The sequence below is a fragment of the Ranitomeya variabilis genome, chromosome 5 (assembly GCF_051348905.1).
Source record: "Ranitomeya variabilis isolate aRanVar5 chromosome 5, aRanVar5.hap1, whole genome shotgun sequence".
Lineage (NCBI taxonomy): Eukaryota > Metazoa > Chordata > Amphibia > Anura > Dendrobatidae > Ranitomeya > Ranitomeya variabilis.
The window spans coordinates 357,009,338-357,022,037 of record NC_135236.1 but is presented as its reverse complement, the minus strand read 5'-3'; the positions used below and the strand labels follow the sequence as shown (position 1 = coordinate 357,022,037).

The following is a 12,700-nucleotide window of genomic DNA, read 5'->3' as shown; positions in this document are numbered from 1 at the left end:
CATAAATTTTATTCTAGTCCAGGGACTGAAATGAGATTTGTGTTGTAAATATGCTACAGCTTTTCATGAACTAGACAAGCTGGCATCTCCATGATCCAGTCCTGATCCCATCCCACCCCAGCTATAGCCATTTTACAAAACTCGCTGAAACTGGGGTGGTAATGGCAAAAGTTGCAACATCTTTGTGCAGGTCCGCGCAAAAAATTTTCAAACAGTTTTAGGTCAGATTTTCAGCATACTGACTTTGATGAATTAGGGCCAAAATATTATGTCCGTTCCTTTTGCATTTTGCTGTAAAAATATTTAATCTAAATGGATACCATTTTTTGTGAGCCCCATAGTCTGGATGATATTTGATCTTACCGTATATACTCGAGTATAAGCCGAGATTTTCAGCCCAAATTTTTGGGCTGAAAGTGCCCCTCTCGGCTTATACTCGAGTCATGATCGGTGGCAGGGTCGGCGGGTGAGGGGGAGAGGGCGCTGAGGCATACTCACCTAGTTCCGGCGCTCCTGGCGCTCCCCCTGCCCGTCCCAAGGTCTCCGGGTGCAGCAGCCTCTTCCCCTGTTCAGCGGTCACATGGGACCGCTCATTAGAGAAATGAATAGGCTGCTCCACCTCCCATAGGGGCGGAGCCACATAATTCATTTCTCTAATCAGCGGTGCCGGTGACCGCTGATAGAGGAAGAGGCTGCGGCACCGAAGACCAGCTGTCCGGGGGAAGGAGCGGGACGCCGGGAGCAGGTAAGTATGTCATATTCACCTGTCCTCATTCCACACGCCGGGCGCCGCGCCATCTTCCCGGCGTCTCTCCGCACTGACTGTGCAGGTCAGAGGGCGCGATGACGCATATAGTGTGCGTGCCGCCCTCTGCCTGATCAGTCAGTGCAGAGAGACGCCGGGAAGATGGCGCCGAGGAGCTGCAAGCAAGACAGGTGAGTATGTGTTTTATTATTTTATTGCAGCAGCACAGCTATGGGGCAATAATGGACGGTGCAGAGCACTATATGGCACAGCTATGGGACAATAATGGACGGTGCAGAGCACTATATGGCACAGCTATGGGGCAACGGTGCAGAGCACTATATGGCACAGCTATGGGGCAACGGTGCAGAGCACTATATATATGGCACAGCTATGGGGCAACGGTGCAGAGCACTATATGGCACAGCTATCTATGGGGCAACGGTGCAGAGCATTATATATATGGCACAGCTATGGGGCAACGGTGCAGAGCACTATATGGCACAGCTATCTATGGGGCAACAGTGCAGAGCACTATATGGCACAGCTATCTATGGGGCAACGGTGCAGAGCACTATATGGCACATCTATGGGGCAACGGTGCAGAGTACTATATGGCACAGCTATGGGGCAACGGTGCAGAGCACTATATGGCACAGCTATGGGGCAACGGTGCAGAGCACTATATGGCACAGCTATGGGGCAACTGTGCAGAGCACTATATGGCACAGCTATGGGGCAATGGTGCAGAGCACTATATATATGGCACAGCTATGGGGCAACAGTGCAGAGCACTATATATATGGCACAGCTATGGGGCAACGGTGCAGAGCATTATATATATGGCACAGCTTTATGTGGAGTATCTATGGGGCAACGGTGCAGAGCATTGTATATATGGCACAGCTTTATGTGGAGCATCTATGGGGCCATAATGAACGGTGCAGAGCATTATATGTGGCACAGCTTTATGTGGAGGATCTATGGGGCCATAATGAATGGTATGGAGTATCTATTTTTAATTTTGAAATTCACCAGTACCTGCTGCATTTTCCACCCTAGGCTTATACTCGAGTCAATAAGTTTTCCCAGTTTTTTGTGGCAAAATTAGGGGGGTCGGCTTATACTCGGGTCGGCTTATACTCGAGTATATACGGTATATCTCCATTGTTTAGTATATTGGTGTACAAAATGTTCTGATTTCCCTGCAGTAAGACAATATACATCTTCCTTATATAATTTGTTGTAAAATGTGATGGAAATATATGTTCTTTTTCATTTTTGAGCAACAGATTGTGCTTCAAATGAGAATATAATGAATAGTTATCTACAACTATATGTTTGAGCTTTTATAAAATGACATGAAAAACTACAAACTGACATTTTATTAAAAGCTTTTCTATGTAGAATTAATAACAGTTTAAAATATGCTTCCTTTGACATGTACAGCTGTCAATCAATCAAATATGAAGTAGCAAAATCACTTTTTTGTCCATCACATATGAATAATAATGAAAAAATATTTCTGTAAATGGACAATTCTTAAGGAATGATCATACAGTATAAGGCCGGGATCACACATATGCGACATACGGCCCAGTCTTGCAGGTGAAAACCCAGCTCTGGCGCCGGCACTCCGGAGCGGAGCATGCAGCAGCAGCACAGCAACACATGGAGCTGCACGCTCTGCTCCGGAGTGCCGGTGCCAAAGCTGGGTTTTCACCTGCGAGACTCAGCCGTATCTCGCATATGTGTAATCCCAGCCTAAGTCATAGAATTTACCATGTGTTTTGTGACTGCTTTATATAGGTGCATCCGGATAACCAATCTCACTGGTTTATGAGAAGTCTTGAATCCTATTAGTCCTTTCCAGAAAAATTATTAATGATAGCTCATATTTTATAAAAGTAGCTCTGGGGAAAATTATTTATATACTATTTGAAAAAAATATTGGGACTTTGGTAAACAATGAAAGGATGATTCAGGATATAGGTAATGGCATGAGAATGATGCTTGCCTAAGTGCAAACTGTAAAGGTTTGGTGGAGGAGTGACAAATCTATGTGGTTATTTTTAAGTGTTGGTCTAGGCCACATAGTAACAGTTTAAGAAAATCTTAATGCTCCAGCACACCAAGACATTTTAATAATCTTTATAATAATAATAATCTTTATATAGTGCTAACATGTTCCGCAGCGCTTTACAGTTTGCACACATTATCATCACTGTCCCCAATGGGGCTCACAATCTAAATTCCCTATCAGTATGTCTTTGGAATGTGGGAGGAAACCGGAGAACCCGGAGGAAACCCACGCAAACACGGGGAGAACATACAAACTCCTTGCAGATGTTGTCCTTGGTGGGATTTGAACCCAGGACTCCAGCGCTGCAATGCTAACCACTGAGCCACCGTTTTTGGATAACTGTATGCCTCCAATCATGTGGGAATAGTTTGGAGAAGACTTTTTTCTGTTTGCGCCTGATTTTGGTCCAGTGCACAAAATGAAGTCCATAAGTGTTTGCTTGGGTGAGTTTGGTATGGAAGAACTTGAATGACCCACACAGATCTCCCATTTCAACTCTGTAGAAAACCTTTAAGATAAGCTAGAATCTCATACAATAACAGGGTCTAATCTCACAAACGTTCTTCTGGATAATTGGGCAAAAATTTTCACAGATACGCTCTAAAATCTTTAAAAAACCTTCCCAGAAGAGTGGAAGTTATTAGTTCTGTAAGGTGGACCAACTAAATATTATGGATACCTATGTTTTTGGAATGGGATGTCATAAAACCTACTATAGGTGTAGTGTGTAGGTGCCCCAATACTTTTGATAATATTGTATACTTTTGTCCATTTTGTGAGGTAATCTAGAACACGAGGATTTAATGTATGAACAGCCTTTGTAGGTATAAAGAATTACCGTATATACTCGAGTATAAGCCGACCCTAGTATAAGCCGACCCCCCTAATTTTGCCACAAAAAAACTGGGAAAACTTAATGACTCTAGTATAAGCCTAGTGTGGAAAATGCAGCAGCTACCGGTAAATTTCAAAAATAAAAATAGGTACCAATAAAAGTAAAATTAATTGAGATATCAGTAGGTTAAGTGTTTTTGAATATCCATATTGAATCAGGAGCCCCATATAATGCTCCAGACAGTTCATGATGGGCCCCATAAGATGCTCCATACAAAATACGCCTCATGTAATGCTCCATAAAGTTTTTGATAGACCCCATAAGATGCTCCATATTAAAATATGCCCCATATAATGCTGCACAACGGTTAATAATGGCCCCATAAGATGCTCCATAGACACATTTGCCCCATATAATGCTCCACAAATGCTGATTATGGCCCCATAAGATGCTCCATAGAGATATTTGCCCCATATAATGCTGCACATGGCCCCATAGAGATATTTGCCCCACATTATGCTGCACATGGCTCCATACAGATATTTGCCCCATATAATGCTGCACATTGCCCCATACAGATATTTGCCCCATATAATGCTGCACATGGCCCCATACAGATATTTGCCCCATATAATGCTGCACGTGGCCCCATACAGATATTTGCCCCATATAATGCTGCACATGGCCCCATACAGATATTTTCCCCATATAATGCTGCACATGGCTACATAAGATGCTCCATACAGATATTTGCCCCATATAATGCTGCACAGTGCCCTATTCAGATATTTGCCCCATATAATGCTGCATATGGCCCAATAAGATGCTCCATACAGATATTTGCCAACATATATCGCTGCACATGGCCCCATAAGATGCTCCATACAGACATTTGCCCCATATGCTTTTGCTGCGATAAAAAAAAAGACATACTCACCTCTCAGGCCCCCGGCACTTGCTATATTTACTGGTCCGCGATCCACCGACGGCTGCCGCTGTGTCTTCCCCATCCTGTGCACTGACGTTCAGGCAGAGGGCGGCACGCACACTAATCGCGTCACCGCGCCCTCTGACCTGAGCGTCAATGCAGAGGATGGGGAAGACACAGCGGCAGCCATCGGTGGAAGGGGGAACAAATGCTCCTGGCGCGGTGCAATCCCTGGTACTCCGGCGCTGGCAGCTTCTTCCTGTATTGAGCGGTCACATGGTACCGCTCATTACAGTAATGAATATGCGGCTTCACCCCTATGGGAGTCCATATTCATCACTGTAATGAGCAGTACCATGTGACCGCTCACTACAGGAAGAAGCTGCCGGCACCCGGAGAACCAGGGACGTCCAGGGATCGCGCCAGGATCAGGTGAGTATTATTAGACAGCTACTGCTCCCCCTTCCCTGCCGACCCCTGGGTATGACTTGAGTATAAGCTGAGAGGGGCAATTTCAGCCTAACAAAAAAGGGCTGAAATTCTTGGCTTATACGTCTCCTTAATATATTTCATATTGATGTTTGTCAATGTTCTTACCACAGACAGTTGGCTTAAATACTTTGATAAATGTGTTCCAGTGCTGAAAACTTGCTTTATTATATCTCAAAATCAGACACAAAGATGGAAACCTTCATTACTGCCAAACAAAAAATCATGAACTCAGACACAGCCATATCTGTAAAAACAGAAATAGTACTCAAGATTGAACTTATGAATATTAGAAACCATTAAGACTGAAAGAATATGTGACAAGTCCTCTTTGGTGTTTGCAAGTATTTAATTATGTGATAGAAGATACATTGATTCCTGTGGAGAGAAGAAGAAAAGATATGTAGACTCAAGATATTACAGGACCTTTAAATCGCGTGCTGTGAGATATAAAGATCAATCTTGAAACCAGGATGTCTGAGTGCTCACAGTGTCAAATTGTAAGAACCCGTATGGATGCTAAACTCATAATACAATTCAAAATGCTATTTAATTGTCTACTCAATCAGATTCTAACTGTGATATCCCAAAGTAACTTTCTATAGTATATATAAAAATTGAGATAATTCTATCCTCTGTAATTTTTTCCAGTAAGCTGTACAAATAAATTGTAGACATTTTATTATTAAAGAGGTATATTGGTATCAGCAAAAAATAAAGGTTTAAGTCCTTTCCTGCTGCAGCCATTTTTCATTTTAACTTTTTTCAGCCTTGTCTTCCAAGAGCTATAGCGTGTATTATTTAAGTAATTTGTAATGCCACTATTTAATGTACAGTACATGGTACTTTAAAAATGGAAAAGAGAGCTGTATGGTTTAAAATGAAAATGCATTTTTGACATTGTTGGTCAGGTTTAATTTTTACAGTACATTTAAATAAATGTTTAATTTTTACATTACATTTAAATAATATTTTTTATTGTTTTATAGCTTTAGTTTTTTTTAAAGTAGAAAAATATAACAGTTTGTGTAAATATAGCTTTTTTGCTTAGTGAGCTGAATTATCATTAAGTACCAGGCATCATTTTGGAACCGATACAATGTTTTGATCCCTTTTTTTGTATTGGATTTGGTAATGCAAGTCAGCTCTATTCACTTGAATGGAGATAAACTGCGATATCCAACAAAGTCCTTTGACTTTGAAGGAAAAAAAAAAATTGCTTTCCATCCCTTGACAACCTACCTAACCATTTAAACATGTTTCTTGTTATGTGATGGGTTCTTACAGGCAGAACAGTGAAAGCTGTTGATAATTGAACTCATTTAGAAAAGTTATAATGAATAAGATAGTAACTCCCCCCACTGTAAAAGGCATTAACTCTTGATTTGCTAAGGGCTGAGAGCAGTACATGGAAATATGTTATAATCAAATGTGGATTCGAATCTGTCACCCTCAGGACGTATATGACCTACTAATATATACAGATGATATGAATGTTACACCAGTCCTACCTGTATGCCTCATATTAGCGGTCTCATTGATGAGATATCATATTCGGCATACACAATGAAAAGGTGTTCTCCCCACTTACACCCTACATAGTCATCACTAGGAACTATGTGTATAGGAACTTAGGTATCCATATGATATGATTAACCTGAGCCATTTACAACGCAGCTTCAGATATATGCCCGCACTATAGAATTTTATGTTTATTCCCCCTCTTTTTCTTTTGTCCTCCCAGCTCCATATAAAAAAATTTGGGCATTATTTGCTATTTGTGTGTGATCTACTATATTATGTGCATTTAGATCACTTACTTTTTCTCCCACACTGTGTCCCTGGTAACGCGCATGCGCGGTCTGTGTCTGTGAGCCCCGGCTCTCTGCGTCCATGGTTCCTAGGTTACGCCGGGTACTCTGTTCCTGTGCGGCCTGTCATGTGACGTGGAGACCGGAACTCGCAGACCTCCTGACTGCGCATGCGCCGGATACACCCGGGCCGCAGCGCTCGGTAAGCCCACACTATAAAAACCTCTCTAGACCATTAACGATTACCCCCTGACGAAGGAAACATATCCGAAACGCGCGTCGGGCGCCCGCAGGTTCAGGACCCAATATACCCCCCAGGTAGATATATAAGTGATACCGCTGTGGTTTCAGACTGTTGTGTATGGTTATTTGCCTACAGACCTTATATAGGTCTATGCACCGAGGCACTTTATAATAAGTCTGTTGTCATTTCTTATAATTACTTTTATAGTGCACAATTTCTTTTTTTGGCACATTTGGCACTTTTTTCACAAATGCTATTGAGCTTTTTTCACAAATGCTATTGGAATTTTTTATGTAATTTTCACATATATAGTGTTTTAACATTTGTAATTGGTACACACGTTCCTTATATGGCTATTGCACCTTATACTCTTTGCACCTTATTACGTACACAATTTAAAAAGAAAATATAAGGATTTTTCCTGTATTGGAGGTACTCTTTTGAGTATGGGTATCATGTAATCCTGTCCTTGCGGTATATTTGTATTATCGTTTTATATTCTTTTAAAAAAATTTTTTTATATATTGTTGCCATTTCTATAAATAAAGGCTTATTACAAAGATCCCTAAGCTTTAAGACTTTCTGGTGATTTCCTTGTTCCATGGTGGTTCGGTAATTGTGTTCCTTATCACAGTGGTTTTTACTGTTGCTCTCACAGTACACCCTAATTACGAGTTTATTTGTTAATTTTGGGAAGATATATATATCAGAGGCATAAATTTTGAGGATTGAATAAGGGTATACTGTGTATAATCTAATTGTTTATTGTTGTGTTCTGCACAGGTCTTTTTCTGTACTATCTGGATATGGACTTCAAAACCAGAGAGTTGTCATAGCAGGGACAGATTAATGCAGTATTTTCGAATGGCAAAGCGAATATTGTGGTTACTGACGGTTTGCAATTTGATGAATTTTTTAAAACTATTAAGAACTTAACGTATAAGAGAACCCGAGCCTGGTGGAGTAAGGCCTTCCTAGAAAATTATATTCAGCGCCAATTAATCCCTAGGGGATTAAGGATACACGTAACCCCTGCATTTCCTGTTACTGATGAGGAATTCATTGGAAGTTGGGAAGGTGTATGCAATACTGCCTCTAGACAACTGATGGAATTATTAGTAAAATATAACTCAAATAATATAGTCACTATTGATAAATCCCTGGATGAAGTGTATGTTAAAGCTAAAAATTGCTTGTCAGCTGAGCAACTATCATCTATTGATGGTCTACTGGAAAAACAGATGGACCAGTGGATAAAAGATATCCAAACCACTCAGAGAAGTAAATTAACAAGAGACCAAAAGGACTTCTCCAGTGGAAGAATTTATAGGTGGGGTAAGAATCAACAGGAGGATAATGTATGTAATCGGATTGACTCTACCTCATCAAATCAAGCTATAGTAGATGTGTCTGGTGCCTCCTCATCTGCCTCTGTTTCCACTCTGGCTTCTATAGTTTCCACCCCTAAATGAAAGCGTGAACCCCGATATGCACTGGTTAAACGGAATTTTAGACAAACTCCAGAGAGAAACAGTTTGAAGGTGATTAACTTAAGTAATTATGCTTTATCCGAAACTGAAATAAATGTTCTGAAAAAAGGTCTCACGTTTTGCCCTATGGCACAATTTGATAAGTTTGTAGCTATCAAAGACTTACATCTGTTTGCCAGGAAATTAATGTTTAAAAAATATTTTCACAATGAAGAATTGTTTAAATTATTCCCAACAGAGGCGGAGCAGGAGGCACTAGAGATTTTGGATGAATTAGCCCAAGAGCACAATGAACCATTAGGAGGTAAGATCCCGTCATCCATTCGGCCCAGATCTCGTAAATTTCCCCCCTTTGTCAGCCTGTCCCACCATTGATACTTTTGTCAAAACAGTGAGTAGAGAATTTGACAAAATCCCTCGTTTTCCATCTATGGATAACCTTGATAGGACCGAAAAAATGGCCTTAAAAAATTTGGAACAATTAAATGATGTGGTAATTAAACCGGCTGACAAGGAGGGCAATGTTGTGATCTGGCCCAAACAGATGTATGAATCTGAGGCATTCCGACAACTAAGAGATAATGTGTATGATAAGAAATTGACATTCAACCCCCTGGGAAAATTTAGAGCTGAACTCTCGGTGGTTTTAAAAGATGCTCTCGATACAGGGATTATTAGCAAGGATCTGCATACAGCCCTTCAAGTACCTGAACCAACTGTGTCGACATTTTACTTATTACCAAAGGTTCACAAAGACCAAAAAATTCCACCAGGTAGACCCATCTGTTGTGAATTCTGCTCTTGGGCTCCCTCCGGTGGTTGTAAGTAGCACTTTTGTGAGTTCTGCTCTTGGGCTCCCTCCGGTGGTTTTGAGTGGTATGGCTGCTTCTTGGATTTAGCATCAGCAGCTGCTTCCACTGATCATCTTTCTGGCTCGGCTATTTTAGTCTGGCCTTATCCCTCAATCAATGCCAGTTGTCAATTGTTCCTGCTTGGAGTCATGGCTCTTTTGGATTTCCCTGACACTCTGACCTGTTCAGCAAAGATAAGTCCTTGCTTGTCCTTTTGCAGTCCTCTTGTTGTGGACTTTATTGTTCAGCACATTCTATGTTTTGCTCATTTGTCCAGCTTATCAGTATGGATCTATTCAGCTAAGCTGGAAGCTCTGGGCAGCAGATTTTTCCCTCCACACCTTTAGTCAGGTGTGGAGATTTTTGCATTTCTCTGCGGTGGACTTTTTCTAGTTTTTATTACTGACCGCACAGTGTTCTATCCTGTACTATCTATCTAGCTGGAAGTGGCCTCCTTTGCTAAATATTGTTTCATTCTGTGTATGTCATTTCCTTCTCCACTCACAGTCATTATTTGTGGGGGGCTGTCTATCCTTTGGGGATTCTCTCTGAGGCAAGATAGCTTTCCTGTTTCTACCTTTAGGGGTAGCTAGTTCTCCGGCTGTGACGAGGTGTCCAGGGAGTGACAGGAACATCCCACGGCTACTTCTAGTGTTGTGTTAAGATCAGGAACTGCGATCCGTATAGTTACCACCTGCTCAGAGCTAGTCGCATGTCGTTCCTAAATCACCAGTCCATAACACCCATCATATCTGAATGTGGTAACTACCTTGAAAAAATAAATAAAATTATCGACTCAAAATTACAACCTTTGGTTGAGAATTTGCCCTCATTTATAAAAGACACTAATGAACTCTTGAAAAAGATAGATAGCCTCTATGTTGGTGACGACACGCTCTTGGTGTCTTGTGACGTCGAGAGCCTGTACACCAACATCCGTCACAGTGATGGCATCCGGGCGGCAGAATACTTCCTAAATTCCTCATGTATACCCACATCCATGAGACAATTTGTTATAAGTATGCTTGAGTTTTCATTAACAAAAAATGTCTTTCTTTTTAAGGGGTCCCTCTACCCCGTCATACGCCAACTTGTTCCTGGGGCTGTGGGAGAGAGACCTACTTCACATTGAGCCTGTATCATCAATGGACTGCATCCCTCTTTGGGTGCGGTTCATGGATGATATATTTTTCATTTGGCAGGGTTCCATGGATTCGCTTCATATTTTTATGGAACAATTAAACCAGAATCATTTGAACATCCATCTAACCTACAAGTGTGATACTAAATTTATTGAATTTTTGGATGTGGGTATACATAGGGATGAGAGCGGCTGCCTATACACCAATATCTTTCGGAAATCAATGGCGGTCAATTCCCTTTTACATGCCTCCTCATCACACCCACCTACCATGATCAAATCGATCCCGATAGGCCAATTTTTGCACCTATGAAGGATCTGTACGAATGAGGCAGATTTCGAAAGTCAAGCTTTGAACCTTAAAGAAAGATTTCTGGAAAGGGGATATAGCAAGCATTCAGTTAAGAAGGGATATAATCGTGCTAAGCACATAACAAGACATCAAGCCCTTTATGGGAGCAAGCCACACAAATCAAATAGGGTAGTAAGATACATTACACAATACCATGGTCAAACTGAGTTAACGAGAACATATATAAATAAATCATGGGCAATCTTAAAAACTGATCCTAACACAATACATTGGTGAGACGTGTAATATAACTTACCGTAGATCCAGAAATTTGAAGGACCAACTAGTAAGAAGCCATTATTCATACAACTCGGAAATTCCGTCATTCCTCATGAGTACTAAGGCAGTACCTGGCTGCAAACCATGCGGCCACTGTGTCGCATGTACTAACATCAAGAGAACTGACACATCTTGCAACCATAATGGCACTGCCACATAAAAAATCAAACAGTTTATTACCTGCACCTCTAAAGCTGTAATATACCATGCCACTTGCCCATGTTCTCTGGTGTACGTGGGAATGACAACCAGACAACTTAAGGTACGCACCAGAGAACATGTTTTGGGAATTGTAGATGCCAAAGGAGTGGAGGATATATCCTCTTTAAAAACTATCCCGAAACATTTTAAACTATATCATGAATGTGACACTTCTTTGTTGAGGGTAACCGGCATAGACATGGTTAAAACTAATGAGAGAGGTGGCGAAATAAGCATGGCTTTGGCGAGAAAAGAAACAAAATGGATATGGACCCTTAATACGGTCTCACCTAAAGGATTAAATGAAAATCTTAGTTTTGCACCTTTTTTGTAAACCGTTGTGTAACCTTTTAATTTGTCTTTTATTCTTTTGTGGTTTTTAAAAATTTTTAATATTCAATTTTTTATATATTGATTTTAGTTTTACATTTTATTTACCTTGGGCGGACTGTGGACCTTATACGTAGTATTCCTGTCGGTCATGCTGGAAGTCCGGACTAAAGAACACAATATATCTGATGAAGTCTACGAACAACAAATAAGGAGCAAAAAGGCAAAAGAAGATCAAAAAAAGACGAAGGAGAAAGAAAAAACTTTTCAGTTATTATTTTTATAATTTTTTGCTTATATATCACTACTTTTCATCCTTCCATATAATTTTTGATTATATTTGTTTTCATCTTTATTATTATTTATTATATAATTTTTTATTATTTTTATTATTTATTAGTTATTTTTTATTTTTTTAGTTTTCTATTTAACTTTATTATTTTTTATTTTTTATATTTTTTCTTTGTTATCCTTTATTTTCATTTTTCACTATATATATATATATATATATATATATATATATATATATATATATATATATATATATATATATATATATATATAAACTTTTTTATTATATTTTTTTGCTTAATTTTGCTTGCTTATCTACTGACATTGTATTGGCATTAAAACAAGCAACAGATATATATTATGCTATATATATATATATATATATATATATATATATATATATATATACTGTATATATATTTTCCAAAAATTCAATATATAATATACACTATGTTCCAAATTATTATGCAAATGACATTTTTCTCTGATTTTCCTAAATGGTTGGTGCAAATGACAGTCAGTCTAATAAAAGTAATCACCCGTTAGAGTATACATCGAATTTTATTGAAGAAACCTCCCAATGATAACAGTATAATCTCCAAAATGAATAAAAACTTAAAATGCACTGTT

General features: G+C 39.6%; 1 long non-coding RNA gene across 1 annotated transcript in view; it reads left to right on the top strand.

The window, feature by feature from the left end:
* LOC143773664 (uncharacterized) overlaps window positions 1-12,215 on the top strand; it is a 124,205-nt gene extending 111,990 nt beyond the window's left edge. The window contains exon 3 of the long non-coding RNA XR_013215289.1: window positions 11,871-12,215. This is a non-coding gene — a long non-coding RNA (uncharacterized LOC143773664). The remainder of the gene's footprint in view (window positions 1-11,870) is intronic.
* Window positions 12,216-12,700: the final 485 nt, after the last annotated feature.